The 15,714-nt window shown below is 35.5% G+C and overlaps 1 protein-coding gene across 4 annotated transcripts in view; it reads right to left on the bottom strand.

Moving 5' to 3' along the window:
- LYPD6B (LY6/PLAUR domain containing 6B) overlaps nt 1-15,714 on the bottom strand; it is a 217,819-nt gene that overhangs the window by 47,098 nt on the left and 155,007 nt on the right. The window contains exon 5 of one of the 4 annotated variants that reach the window (XM_051985857.1): nt 14,598-14,653. The exons of the other annotated variants lie outside the window; for them this stretch is intronic. The gene's annotated coding sequence lies outside the window, so the exon portion shown is untranslated. The remainder of the gene's footprint in view (nt 1-14,597; nt 14,654-15,714) is intronic. 4 annotated transcript variants of the gene reach the window in all.

The following is a 15,714-nucleotide window of genomic DNA, read 5'->3' as shown; positions in this document are numbered from 1 at the left end:
CTTCAGATAAATTACAGCCCAGAAGCAAAAATGCATTAAATCAGGATGGTTTCCCCAGTGTAGCTGCATATAACCCTGTATCTACAACCATGATACCTGCTGCATCATGGAGGGAAAATAACTTGCAAAACCTGGAGTAAATCTGTCTTTCTGTATTCCAATCATAAAAAAGTATTCATCTCAGTTCTTCACATGGGGCCCAATATAACCTTAACCGTATTTATCAAGACTGACAAGGTGTCTTCTCAGAAACTAGGACATTTCTCCTGTTTGACAGAAAATGCTGATTAAATCTTCCAAAACCAAAGTAAGGCAACTCAAAGTCTACCCATCTGCAAGTTACAAAAGAGACAATACTGCCAAACTCCAGGTTTTTATATTCTAACCAGGGAAGTCCCTTTTCTCATTGTCATTTTAAAAAAATGTGATTTCTTATAGCCATAGTTTCTCAAAAAAAATTTTTATTGCCAGTTACCTCAAACTGAAGTTTTTTCTTACACATCTGAATTAGCTTACTTGATATAATAACTGATAATTATGCAGTGCTTTAAGTTTTGCAATGGTCTTTACATACACTGTCTAATTTGAGATCTTCAACAGAATTGTGAATTATGTGCTATGATTATCTGCATTATATAGATAAGGAAACTGAGATTTGGAAGAGCTGAGTGATTACATAAGGTGAATTCAGCTAGTGTTGCTTTTTTAATTCATTTTATTTTTTTAAAAAACAAAATAGAAAAAAAGAAAAACGACAAAAATAAAACAAGACAAAACAGAACATTGTCAAGTCCCCAGCAGAACATTTCAGGGAAAATTCAAAATATATAGCAATAACCTACCTGTTCAAGAAAGGATATATGAGAGTAGAAGAAATTATATTCATGTGTCCATTTTTTTTTTTTTGGCTTCCTTTTAGTTTATTCTTTTGTTCTCAGCTGTATACTTTTTTCCCCCTGAGGCAATTGGGGTTAAGTGCCTTGGCCAGGGTCACATGGCTAGGAAGTGTTAAGTGTCTGAGGGCAGATTTGAACTCAGGTCTTCCTGACTTCAGGATTGGTGCTCTATCCATTGCCCCATCTAGCTGCCCCTGCATACTTTTTTTTAACTTTATTCTTTTTTCCCCACCTCCCCCAAGCAGGCTATAGTTAAGGACAGATATATGCTATGTACATATATAGATATATACATGTACACATGTACATACACATATATACATATACATTCACATCCACATACAGACCTACTTACACATACATACATCTATACATACACACACATACAGCAACATGCATACATATCTAAATATACACATATCAACCCACATGCAAATATGCATCCAAACCAACATCAGTATGTGTGACATATAATGCAGATTTCTCTCTTAGTTGAATCTTTTAAGTTTGATCTATCTCCTCTTTCCTATCCCTGCTATCTCTTTTGCTTGAATTCTGCTCCTTAACTTGCCTTGCTATTACTTAAATTGCCCCTACCCATGGATCTCTTCCTTATCTTCTTCCCCACTCTTTGCTTCTCCCTTGCCCCATCCCTCCCTCCTTATTTCTTTATAAATTTTGGAGGATGCTACACTTTTCATGATATATATATATATTGTTGCCCATTTAACCCATTCCCTAGCTGAGTAGGTTTTCAGAATAATGAGGCCTCTTCCCCCTTTTCATGCCTCTGTGTCTATTCTTCCTCTGCACCTCATTTGTATAACATAATTATTATTTTTACCTTTTTCTAGGTGGTTTTGATTTTTTTTAGAGTCTACTTAACTCTGCCCCAATCTTTATTTTGAACTACCCCATTACTGACAATCTCACACATATGTTATTCATTTTCATGTAAAAAAAATAAGCAACTTTTCCATGTTAAGTTCCTTAAGATTGATCTTTGATATTGTTATTGATATTGTTAAATTTCCTATTAAGTTCAGGTTTAATTGAAAGAAAATCCTGAAATCTACAAGTTCGTTGAATATTTTTTTCATTCAGTATTATGAATAATTTTGCTGGATATGATATTTTTGGCCATAGGCCAGAGATTCTTTTGATTGCAGGTATGTATGATTCCAGGACCTGTGGTCATTTTTTATGGCTGCTGATAAGTCCCTGATAAGTCTAATTGTGGCTCCAGCATATTTGAATTGCTTTTTTTTCTTGTTTCTTACAGAATTTTCTCTTTGACCTAGGGTTTTTTAAATTTGGCAATAATATTCCTTATATGTTTTCCACAAAGAATCTCTTTGAATTGATGATCAGTGGATTTTTTTTCCCCTCCTCCTCTATCACTGCAGGACAATTTTCTTGGATTATTTCCTGTCAAGGTTCTTTTTTTTTTTTGGTCACAGTGTTCAGGTAGTTCAATTGTTCTTATATTTTCTCTTTTTGATTTGTTCTCCAGATCTGTTGTTTTTCTTATGAAATGTTTCATAATTTATTCAATTTTTTCATTATATTCTGTTTTGTTATTCATTGGTCCCTAGTTGTTCCTTGCCCAATTTTAATTTTCATCTTTAAGACTCTTTCTCCTTTTCTAATTTATCCACAATCTTGTTTTCTTGAATGGTTTTTATTTTTAGTTTTTCCTCAATGTCTCTCATTTAATTTTTCAATTCTTTTTTGAATTCTTCTATAAATTGCCTCTATGCAGGGAGCCATTTCAAGTTACTCTTTGGGGTAGGAACTTTTTTTTTTTTACTTCAGTGGTCTAAAGATGAGCTCTGATCTTCCCTATTCCCATAGTAAGTTTTTATAGTGGAGCTCTTCTTTGATGGTTGGTTTTTTTTAAATGAGAAGTATTAGTGTGAGCACCTTTAATTGTGGGGCAGGGGATGGTGCCTTTAGCTTTACTTCAACTCTCCACTCTGACCTGGAACCCCAAACCAAAAACTCCCCCCTCCAGCAAGTGCCCACAGCCAGCAGTGTCCCTGCCCTACTGCTTCTGCACTCAAGAGTATGCTTGTTCCTTCTAGCCCAGAGTCCCATCCCTGCAGCACAGCTGGGCCTGGTGTTCCTAATCAGCCAAGATTCCCTCAGTCTTCCCAAACTCAGACCCCAACTCCACAAATAATCCAGGAAATAAAATTTTCTGTGTTTCCTGCTGAAGTTCTAGTCAAACCCAGCAAGCCTTGGGAGTTCCCACATGGTATTTCTGCTGAGCTAGCTAGAGGGGTATTTGTACTTCACACTGGTGAATCCCCAGTCTGGGGTCTGTCTTTGTTGCCCCAGTAGGCCTCTTGTTCTGTCCCACATCTTTTGGATTTTTCACAAGTCTATGTTCACGCTGATGTTCAAATCTGTTCTATTTGTGGGATAAATCAGGAAAGATTGAGATATACTGTCCTACTCTGCCATCTTCCTAGAATCCTCCATCATAGCTAGTGTTTGAGATGGGATTTGAACTCAAGATTTCTGACTCCAAGGCTAGACCTCTTTTGCTGGGATATCCAAACCATTTTGATGGATCCTTTGGTCAAATGAGAAACCCAAGGAAAACAGCAGTGACACAGAAAACCTGAATACAAAACTGAGCAAGTCATACTGGCTTGTTTGTCAAAAGCTAAATTTCATGAAAGCAACTTCAGGAGAGGTTCTTTGCAAGTTCTGTTACTAAATTATCTCCACCTCAATTCAACAAATATATTCAAAGAGCCTACTTACAGAGTTCATAGGCCAGTGGATTCAATGCACAAATGCACTAGAGACCCTTTTTTCAAAAAGCTTGCAATTTAATGGAGGGAGAGAAGTGGGTACACAAATTATGATGAAACTTTAAAAAAAGAGAGAAATGAAAAATGTGATGAAAAATCTGACAAGGGAGAGTACATTATTCTTTGAACATTTCAACATAGTGACAACCATGGTGCTAATTTCTGCTTATTCTTTCAGGAGTTAACATTAACATCTGGTTAATGTACAGATTAGTTGGATTGGGGATATGAGCTACAATAAATGTATGCTTTATTAACTTTTGCAACCCAGCTAAATGCTTTGTCCAACTGTTTGGCTTTTTGTGCATTTTTCCTAAATTGTCCCCAGAATTTTAGAATCATAGGATGTTGGGACTAGAAAAAATGACAAAAATCATTTAGTTCAAACTCTTCATTTTACAGATGAATAAACTGAGGCCTAAGGGGAAATGAAATAACAATTTGTCCAAGGTCACATAAAAATGGCATGCATAATTGGTAACTGAACATGGATCTTCTGTCTCTAAGACAGTCAGCTGCTTTTCTTAGCCACATATGTCTTAGATGATGTTTAATGTATATCTATGTGTACACATGCATGCTCAAGATGGCAACTGTTGCCATATTGAAGATAGATGAGGGAAAGGAGAGGAAAATCTTCTCCTCATCCACAATCATGAGAATTAATTCCTCTCAAGGACTGGGTCCTTTCATCTGTGGTTATCTTTTTTTTTGCCGACAAAGCTTGGTTTCATTCCTTGAAACTTCTCAAATGGACCAGGATTCCTTAGCTAGTGTATCCAAGAGCATGGCTGATTGTTCAGAGACAAATTTCCTTTAACTCCATCAGACTTGAATAAAAACTTCTTCACACTTATTAAAAGAAACATTTTTGCATATTATCTAAGAGAGCTTCTTAACCTGCATTTATGGATAGGTTTTAGGTGGAGCATTTGGATGAGCAAAAAATTACATGTTTATTTTTATTAACTCAAATTTAGCATTTCCCTCAATTATGAATACAGGTAGTAAGCCATTATTCTGGGAAAGGAGTTCATTAGATTGATATAGAAGTTCAACACAAAAAAAAAAAAAAAAAAAAAAAAAACTGGGAATCTCTGAGACCCTGGTGTGCTTTTTACCTGCCCCTCACCTACGATGTTAGAAACTGGGCTGGGAGAAAAGTCAGTTGTTCAATGTTGCCCTAATTAACTCCTTTTTTTTCATTCCTCCAAAATAATAATATGTCCCATCTTATTTACTCTCATCATACAATTTTCCTTCTATGGAGACTGAGATTTCCTGTTAATTTTCTATTATCCATGATTTCATGATGAACTCCTAGATGTCCAAAACCAATCCCACCCCCCCCCTTCCTGGGGTGGGGGGGGAGAGTGAGGAAAAATATTTATTAACCTTCTAATCAAGGATGTACACAGGCATAGACATGGCAAAATAAATTACGATTATATTATACCAATTAAACTGAGCAATAGCATAACTCTATTTCAATCTAATATGCCCTCATAACAAACCATTTTTATCTTTCACTTGCAGGCTAAAGTTCCAAATTTTGGCAATCATAATAGCACTGTCAGACAGTACCATATTGTAGATATCTACAGGTTACATTTGAGAAGTGAAATATCTTATATTGCTGTGGAAAGTCATCTGCATAATTGTAAAACATACTAATCCCCACTGAAGACCCATAATTATGCTCCTAGAAATTGAGACCTTTCTCTAATCCTCTCTTGTAACCTGATGCATAAGCTTTCCTTTCTCCACTTCCTGAAAGACTAGCACTTAGAGGTGAGAAAAGATACAAAAACTGAAAGGAAATCAAGCCTTTTAAATACTTCATAAAATCATAGCTTGAAGAAATGGAAAAGAATTGTTGGACAAGGGAAGGACTAAAAGGGGACAGATTATGGAAAAAAAAATGATGAGAAATGTTGCTTCCCTTGTCACGGTGGTAGGTCAGTATCTGAAAGTTAAGAGAATGCCGTGTATTATATACACTAGTTAAAAAGCAATTCCCATTGCATAAAGTTTTAAAGAAAATAGGCTTCATCCTGTTTCTGAAGCCTAAAAGCACATTTCAGGAAGGCCAGTCTTTCAACTGATGAATTTCTTGACAGGGCATACTAGTAATGGTTTAGGAAAGCAATATTGCTAGGTTGAACAAGAAGGTACGCTATTTCTTAGTACTTCATTAAACATTTTTATAGCTTCAAAGATCCTATATGCAGAATCTTTGCACAAGTGAGAAAGTGTCCAATTTAAAAAAAAAAATTTTCTCAGTGACTTATTGCTGGTTGTGGGATTTTGATTTGATTTGCATGTCATGGAATGCAAATTCTGTGCATATGCTGAGGTGCCCTCTAACTCTAGTCTGTGTTCTTTAGAACCAATTAAGTCATATCCTGGAAACTTTCTGCCTCTGATTTTAGATTAGTTGTGTGATACCGAGAAAAAAATGTTTTGAACCTTTCTGATAGGACCAATAAAAGAGACTGCTTTAAGTAATTTAATGGCAGGGTAAGGAAGATGCAATAAGAGGATTGACAAATAAGAAGTCACCTTTGAAATAAGTTTTATTTTCAGAATATGAACAATATTGTAGTTCTAGATTCTTTGACGAATGGGGAGATACATAGAAGAAAGTTAATGGAATATTAAAAAAGACTTCAACAAACCATTTAAAAAATGTACAGGTCACATTGGGGCCCAAAGTATTTCTTATTGTTCCTGAGTCTTTAGTTGTTTATCCCATAATAGGTCATAACAACAACAACAAAAAAATTGGGGATAGTCTTTGAAATCTAATATAAACATGTGATATACTGAGCAGATTTAACATTCTTGTATTTGCCATCAGAAAGATCAAAATTTGAATTCCACTTCTGACATTTTCTGGCTTTATGGCCAGAGGCAATTGAATTAATCTCTGTAGGCTTCAGTTTGCCCAGCAGTAAAAATGGGGACAATAATTGGGGAAGCAAAGCAGGGTAATAGAAAGACAGTTGGATTTGGAGAATCTGGGCTCAATTCCCATCCCTGCAACTTCCTGAATGCCTTTGGGCAAATCACTTCATATTTCCAAGTTTTAGTTTCCTCATTTAAAAAAAGAAGGGATTGTACTTGACTCCTAAAGTCCCTTTGGGCTGTAAATGTATAATCCTATGGTATTAGTGTTTGTTGAGTTTAACTGGAAAGTAAATTTGATCTTTTATTGTGAAAAGATAACCATACTATAGGGAAACAGTAGAACAGTAGAATTACTCATTTTTGTTTTAGGTGGTAGGTTTGGATAAAATTCTATGAATTCTCTAAATAAGGCTTTGCAAATATGCCTGCTCATGCAGTTCAATGCAGCAAATGGATAATGATATACCCAAAAGGCAAAAAATTTGTTCACAGCTATTAGCAGTTCCAATCCCTTAGATATTACATAGGAAAGTGTCCTACTGCTAACTTTGCAAGCTCTTCCATCTTTAAGCCAAAAAGCAATTCATGAGTTGTTCCAGTGCTACTTAAAAATAATTTACATGTATTTTCCTAGCCAAAAATAAAGACACCTCTGGCTTTCAAAGTGAAGGAGAATGGGAGACAGCAGGAATTAGCCAGATGGAAGAATACAAAAGCAAGGTGACTATATGTCATAAATACATCTCTTGCCTGCCATGAAACTAAAGGCAGAAGCCTCACCAATTTAGAGAGTTCCTGCCCATCCCAGCCAACTGGCAGAGAACTTGGAAGAAAGAAGTAGGAAGGAAAAGTCCAATGATAGAAAAATAAAAGCAATTTTCTAACAAATGTAGTACAATTAGAAATGTAACCATAAAGATGGTACTACCATATTCCAAGTTTGCTCCCTCTCTGTAATGCTGATCCGATTTACTCTGCTCACAAACTTGAGGATCATTTCTCTAACTGCCAATGCTGCCAACTCCACCTGCAATATGAAAAGCCAAGCTGTGCATCTGGTTCCCATCTCTTCCCCAACTAATAAATGAAACACCATTTTTCATGCTCCAGAAAATACAAACACAGCTGAACCGATTCACTTCAGACCTTCAAAAATAATTCTACTGAGGATGAAAACAGATGAGACATTTCAACCCAAAGTGTTTTATGCTTTCTGTGGAGGAGTTTTTTTGAGGGAGGGGGTACCTGGGTAGAAGGTAGTGATAAGGATAAAGAGAAAGTTGTATTTTCTAGCCAGAGATCTGGCAAAGTGTCATCTGAACTCTAATGTAGCAATAACAGAAAGGTATTATAATAAGTGTATTATGGGAGGGAGGAAGGTTTCTAATACAGTGTGTGTGTGTGTGTGTGTGTGTGTGTGTGTGTGTGTGTGTGATGTTCCTTTGGTGAGGGTATGATGTTGTCTTCCATCTATATTACTAGGGTATGAGGAAAGGGAATTGTGACTACAGGTATACTATATTCTCATGAGAGAACCAAAGTTACAGGGATCTATTTACAGTTATAAAGGTTAATGTCAGAGTTAAAGGTAAAGACAATCAGGTCAAAAAGAAATATCACAAGTATTAGAGTTCTTAATCTTTTGTGTATTATGAACCCTCCTCAAAAGTCTGGTGATGTCTGTGAGTCTCTTCTGAGAATATTTTTAAATGCATAAAATGAAATACATAGGATTACCCCAAAATGCATATTGAAATAATTACTAAAATATTAAAAATGAATTTGTGATATACATATCAAATAATAGGTTTCCCTCATAACTATACTAATTTAAAAGTCAGGATGAGAATAAATGATATTTCAAGATATCTATAATATCTGTAATGTAATATGAAAATAACTGTGATTTCTAATAGTGATAAAGTCACACACTTAAAAGGTTTGTTGCTTATATTCATAATAAAAGAAAATGTTCAGTTTCAGTTAGAGGTTAGTAAAAACAAAGATTTTTTTTTCCCATTCAAATTCATGTATTCTTTGAAATTCATAGATCCCTAAGTGTCTGGGGATTCCAAGTTAAGAATCTGCTCTAGCTTCTAAAAGAAATGAAAGTGCTGTGATTCTCCCTTCAAATAGCAACTGAGAAAACAAAATCCTATTATGAGGCAGAGGAAAGAATGAGAAAAGATTTCATTCGGTAGAAGCTGATCAGTCACACTAAACCAGGAATTGAGGGAGAACAGGTAAAAATAACTGCTTCCTTTATTTTCTAAGAAACACAGAGAAAACCCAACTTGTACTGGAGATAGCAACAAGGTGAAATATGAAGGAGCAAAAGGCTTCAAGCTGAAAAGGACAGAAGACAGACCATTAATTGAGGTCCAGGATAGACAAGGAGTTAATAATAGAACACCTATCTTTCTGCTTCAAATGAGCTCCAGATTACAAGCTGAGATGAATCATCGTCCAGCCACTGAAAGAACTTGCTGACACAATTGAAGAGTTATGGCTAGTCATCTCTGAGAAATCATGACACCTCAAGATGAGGCAAATGGCAATGTTCAAAACAGGAACAAAAATAAATTCTAAAAACTAAAGTCTGGGAAAATTCTGGAATAGGTAACTGAATAGTTGGCTTATAGACATTGAGAGATGATTATAACGAGTCAATATTAGCTGTTTTGCCCAGGGTACCTCCTTTACTTTTTAAATACTATTATGGTCTGATATGAGGTAATATTGCATAGTGGTTAGAGAGCTGACCTTGAAGACTGGAAAAATGATTGAAATGCTACTTCTATTGATTATTTAAGTTGGGCAGGTTGTTTAAATTCTCATTGCTCTGGGTAACTCTCTAAGACCAAGATCATAAGTCCCAGAGAAAGTATCATCTTACCACATCAGAGGGAGTTTCTTTATCTGGGAATCCTAGACCAATGAAATCACAGGTTCATTTGTATCCCTATAGTCTGATAGATAAGAGAAATGCCAAAGATACATCTCAGTATCAGCATGTCATTTCACAAAAGTTCTCATGAAATCTTTGTGGACAGAATAAAGAAATGTGGACTGGAAGATAATATACAAAAATGAATTTCTACCTAGTTGGATAGCAAATGCAAAGTATTTTGATGAAGGAAAATCTTTAGTGGTGTGCCATATTGCTCTACCCTTAATACTGTTCCATTAAATATCTTTTTTTTTCATTTGTGATTTGTATAAAGATAAAAATAGTATACTTTGGTACAAATGGGAAAAAAAAAAACTCATCATAGCCTGGCTCTTCAGAGCCTCCTAATCTGACTCTAACATACTTTGCTTTATCTCACCATATTCATTTTTCTTCTTTGCTTGTATTTATGTCTCCAGTGCCTAGTATACAAGAAGTGTTTTAATAAATGTTTGTTGTCTGCCTGCCTTCCTAGCAAACCAAACTACCACTGGCCTGAAACTGAGATGCCATCTCCTTCCTCCTTTCATTTGCATAGGCCATCCCCCATATTTCAAATGAATATCTTACTCAAGGAAATGTGGTAGGCAACTAAGTGGAGCATGGGTAGAGTGCTAGACCAAGAGTTATAAAAACTTGAATTCATGTCCAACTTCAGACACTTATGAGCTTTGTCCACCAGAGCGAGGCATTTTACCTCTTAACTTTTCTCAGCTTCCTCAACCTTAAAATGAGAGTAAGAATAGCATCTACCTTGCAAGGTTATTATAAGGATCAAATGAGATATTTATAAAGTATTGGGCACATATAAGGCACTATATAAATGCTTATTTCCTTCCCCCCACTTTAGGATTGAACATCAGGTGCCACATTCTCTTGGTTCTTCCAGGGAGAATAGTCCCTTTCCTCAAATGTTCCCAGTATAGTCTTACTGGGTCTCTACTTTATTCTCATGGAACTCTACCTACACTTTTTATCACACTTACCTACTAACACATATGTGTTATTTTCCCCTTGGTGTTGAGTTCCTTGAGGACAGGGATGGTGTTTTTTTTATCTCTGTGGCCCCAGTGAACTGCAATAAATAACTGTTTATTGAGAACAATTATCACAATGGTAAAAGGTCTGGATATTATATCATAGAACCAAGAGTTGAGGTAAGTGAAATAATATTTTTCTTAGAGAAGGGAAGACTTAAAAATAACTTGACCATGGTCTTCAAAAAAAAAAATCTGAGACTATCAGTAAAGAGTAGAAATTTTGTACTTGTAGGCTATAGAATGAAAACCAATGAGTAGAAACTATAAGAATATGTCTTTGACTTTATAACATCTGGACTTGACCAGCAATGGAACCAAATGACTTGCTGACCTTTCTTCAGTATCTGTTGACCATTCTCTGCATTCTGGATATTCTTTCCTCTCTGAGTCTCATTGATTCTATTCTCTCTTGGTTCTCCTATCTCTCTCATCAGTCCTTCTCAGTCACATTGCTGGTTCTTCAGCATCATCCAACTCTGAGATTCTGTGATTCAAGTGGGGATAGTAAGAGAGAAAGTGGGATAGTGCAGGGGGTGCTCAGATAAGCTCATTAAAGATACCAAGAACTACCAGGTGAGGCAGTTATAATGTTACAAGTGAAAAGATTGTTGCATTTGGAGGCTAAATCTCATTTCTTATGCTTCCCACAAGTCTGAACTTGGACAGGCCATCTAACCACTGTTTGCCTCAGTTATTTAAACTGTAAAATGAAGGAGTTGCACTAGATGACCTCTTGAAGGCTCCCTTTCAGTTTCATATCTATGATTTTAAGGTCACAGAATTGCCATGAGGTTTAGAAAAACATTTATAAAGAACTTTGCAAATTTTAAAGTGCTATATAAATGCTAGCAATTGCTTTTGTTTTTCAACTACAATTCAATAAGAAATTGAATTTTATGTAGCCACCTGTTGCTCACCTAAAGACACTTCTGCTATTTCTATCACTAATACTATTAGTTACACTATACTATTGTTAACATGTATAGTAAAGTAGTTAATGTTGCAATCAAGATGACTACCTTGAGAACCCATTGTTATTGATAACTTAACTAAAGCAATAATACTAAAACAAGTGGCAAAGCTATGTTTCCAAGATGTATGTAGCTGTTAAAACAAAGAACCTAGCATGCACTGAAATGCACTCACTCATTTTATCTTTTCGAATTCTTCATTAGTAAAGTAACTCATAGATTGAGATTTGTAATTAATTTCTAAATACAATCTTCACAACAATTTGTTTTCAGAGTAGATTGTTATCAATCTTTCAGCACATTGCAATGAAAAGATTTGAAACTGAAAAAACTGTGTCCCAAGACTCTGGGTTTTGACACTAATGGTATGACTGTGCTGTCATCAGTCTTAGTTTCTTCATTTGTAATATGAGGATAATTATAACCTATACTATCTATCTCACAGGATTGTTGTGGGAAAAATTTTTTATGAATTTTAAAAGACTATATAAATGTGAGCTATTATTGTAATAGTCCTTTTTGCCCTTAAACCAATACATAAAAACTATTTTTCTCTTCCCCAATCCCTAAATGCCTAACATCTTCTTAAATATCTGCTTCAACAAGGATGACATTCAAAGACATGTTTTTATAGCTATTATTCAAAGCCTCTCCCTGTCTGTTGTATGTCATCTCAGACACACATATTTTCAGCACACAAAAAGGGCTGCTTTTCTTGAAGCTTGAAATACCTTGCATGAGAAATAGATCTGAGTTTAAATGTAAAAGAACCAGCAGATGCCTATGCTTAAATTATTAAAAATAGAAAGGGAAGGGGGTTTTATAGAGCTAGAATGCAATGAAATAAAGAAAAAGACACCAAGTCTACCCAAAAGGTGATAAAATATTTTATTTGCTTCTTGGTTGTGAAAAAGAAAATAAATCAAAGAAAATACTATCAGAATGCCTTAAGGTTGAAGGCACCATCTTTCTTACTAGGCTCGGCCATGACCAGGATTAAAGACCTGGTGTGTCTCCCCTGCATTTGTTATCGTGCAGCCCATATATTTCAATCCAGAAATCATGCACCTCATAAAAATAAAGTCAGTCAAAGGGCATCTATTAAGGCACTCTGTGTATAGTACTACTTTCCCCTGGATCAGAGCAAATCCCCCTTACCCTGGAGAAGTTTGCAGTCTAAAAATCTGCCTCTAAGACAGGGTTATCTGTTTAAAAGAGCAGAAGAACAGAGGCTCAGGAGTGGGAAAGAAAAAGCAGGGACATGGATGCTTTCAATCAGTTGTGTATTTCAGCCTTGAGGACTAGCTGGATTTTCTTGTGATCTCCTTCAAAATAATTCTGCTAACACAGAATAAATAAGTAAAAAGAAAAAGAAACTTTTTGCACTGTGAGACAGACAAGTCATTATGGTCTGAACTCCTTAAGAACTTTTCCCCCTGTGTATTTGTTCTCTTGGTCTCTTCTCTCAGGGAACAAAGCTAAGTGTCCCCGGAGCAATCTTGTGGGTCTATGCCACTAGAAGCCTCATAACTTAGAAAACTAACAATAAAGCAGTCAGTAGCAATTTAAGTCATTAGGTTAAACAACTAATCTAGTCTTGTAAGACTATTCTTGTTCCCTAAGGGAAGGATCCTATCATTGGTCAAAGAACCTGCCATGTAAGTCATAAAGAATTAGGGATTTCTGGATCTATTCATTTCCTATGCATGTTCTCACTTATAAAACTAGCCCTTTTATAGCTTTGTGACCCTGGGCAAGTGACTTAACCCCCAACTTCCTGCAAAAATAAAAAATAAAAACAAAATTTAAAAACTAGCCCTTTTATCACAGAACTTAGCACATATTTTAATGCCCCCAATCTTCTAATGTATAAGAAAGGGGAGCAGAATCAATATATAAAATGAAGCTTTTTTAATAATAGACATTGTTGATTGTGTAGTGGAAGGAACTGCTTTATCCCTTTCTCTCCTTCCTCCCAGTTAATATAATCATAGAAAATAAAGGTGAAGATAACAGGTACTAGGTAACAGATAACAACAGGTATTGGCTCTCTAAAAATTGCAAGACATCCTTTTAAGTTTAATCCACGAGACCTACATGGACTGATGCTAAGTGAGATGAGCAGAACCAGGAGATCATTATACACTTCGACAACGATATTGTATGAGGATGTATTCTGATGGAAGTGGATTTCTCTGACAAAGAGACTTAACTGAGTTTCATTGGATAAATGATGGACAGAAACAGCTACACCCAAAGAAGGAATACTGGGAAATGAATGTGAACTATTTGATTTTTGATTTTCTTCCTGAGTTATTTTTACCTTCTGAATCCAATTCTCCCTGTGCAGCGGGAGAACTGTTCGGTTCTGCAAATATGTATTGTATCTAGGATATACTGCAACATATTTAACATATATAGGACTGCTTGCCATCTTGGAGGGGGGGGAGGAAGGAGGGAGGGGAAAAAACGAAACATAAGTGATTGCAAGGGATAATGCTGTGTAAAAATTATCCTGGCATGGATTCTGTCAATACAAAGTTATTATTAAATAAAATTAAATTTTAAAAAAAAGTTTAATCCACAATATTCCTGTTTTCTTTATCACTTTCTCAAGTCTATACAATAAAAACAAAATGCATCAATCCCTGATTTACAGCACCTGCTGATTCCTGAAGTATAACTGTCCAAACTCAACATTTTAATAATTAGGTAATAAAATATTAGCACAAGGGGCAAAGCCCTGCCTTGTTGTACCTTTACAAAATATGAAATTCTCTCAATAGAATTAGAATGGCTATTGGCCATTAGCTAGCAAAAGATCAATCATTCCCTACTGAACTTTAGGAAAACTAAGTCTACCAGCTAGAAGAGCATTCAGAATAGGAATTCAGTGTTGCAAGTTATAGTTATAGGTACAAATTATACCTAAACCTTTACTAGTATGGGCCCTTTTCTCTTTCTTTCTTCCCCAGAGGTTATAGGAAACTTGCAGTGGAGCTACTCACCTAGGAGATAGCAGGACCAGAAGATGAACACAAGAAGCAGCTTCAAAGAATGCAATCTATGATCACAGAGAAAAGAATAGAGTAAGAATTTAAGAGATAACTAGCTCTTGCAGTTGAGACTTGAGCTGTGAAGAGGAGGAAATTCAGGGAGCACAGCTGAACAACCTACCCAATATAGATACAGCAAGGAGAAAAAGCAGCACAGGAGCACCATGAAAAAGGACAGAGGTTCTACAGTCTGAAGGTGTAAGTTGCTTTAGTGACATATGTCCTTTATATGGCTGCCTCATTAAGAGTATACTCTCAACTTTGTGCTTTTCCTGCAAATGTTGTGTATATTTATGAAAGAGTATGTTCCAGATTGGGGGAAAGGGAATTTGGAGAGGAAGGGGAGGAAAAGATATAATATAGGTAATGTTCTTGCTATTTCCATGTTAGTAAATACTTTTGCTTCCAACTAGTCATATTTAACTAATTATTAAAGTTAGCTAATTATTTAAGGTAAGCTTACCAGTGGGGGCTAGTGTTTAAACTCACAGGAAAACCATGAAAGCTATGAGAATAGTTACTCCTGCAAAGTAATTCCTAAAGTCCAAAATTATTATTGTCAAGTTAGAGAGGTAGCTTAGAAGGGATGGTACAAATTAATGTCTAAGTCAAAACCTTCTACTAAAGGATCCAGATTATCAGAAATGAGAAGATCAAGAAAGACTGAGACACTATTATTGTATTATTTGGGCTTAAGCGTGTTCCTCTTGTTTTCTGGAATTAAAATTTCTCCAAATCTGAGAAGTTACATATTTGTAAGAAATTATATATTTATGGATATGAAGTGGAACTGATGAATAGATTTAAGAGATTATATCTAGTAGATAGAGTGCCAGAAGAACTATAAACAATGCATAGTTCCAGAAATTAGCAAGGAGAGATAAGAAGGTTTTCTTAAATGAATGATTCAAAGAAAAAGAAGAAAACAATGGAATGGGAAAAAGAAGAGATCTCCTTAAGAAAATTAAGAGATGTCAAAGGATACAAAAATGGGAGTGATAAAAGACAAAAAAGAAAGGGACTTAAGGGAAGTAGAATAGATTAAGAAAAGAAAACAAGAATATGCAGA

This window comes from Antechinus flavipes, chromosome 3 (assembly GCF_016432865.1).
Source record: "Antechinus flavipes isolate AdamAnt ecotype Samford, QLD, Australia chromosome 3, AdamAnt_v2, whole genome shotgun sequence".
In the NCBI taxonomy this organism is placed as follows: Eukaryota; Metazoa; Chordata; class Mammalia; order Dasyuromorphia; family Dasyuridae; genus Antechinus; species Antechinus flavipes.
The sequence above is the reverse complement of the archived record's forward strand: the minus strand, read 5'-3'. Positions and strand labels throughout refer to the sequence as shown.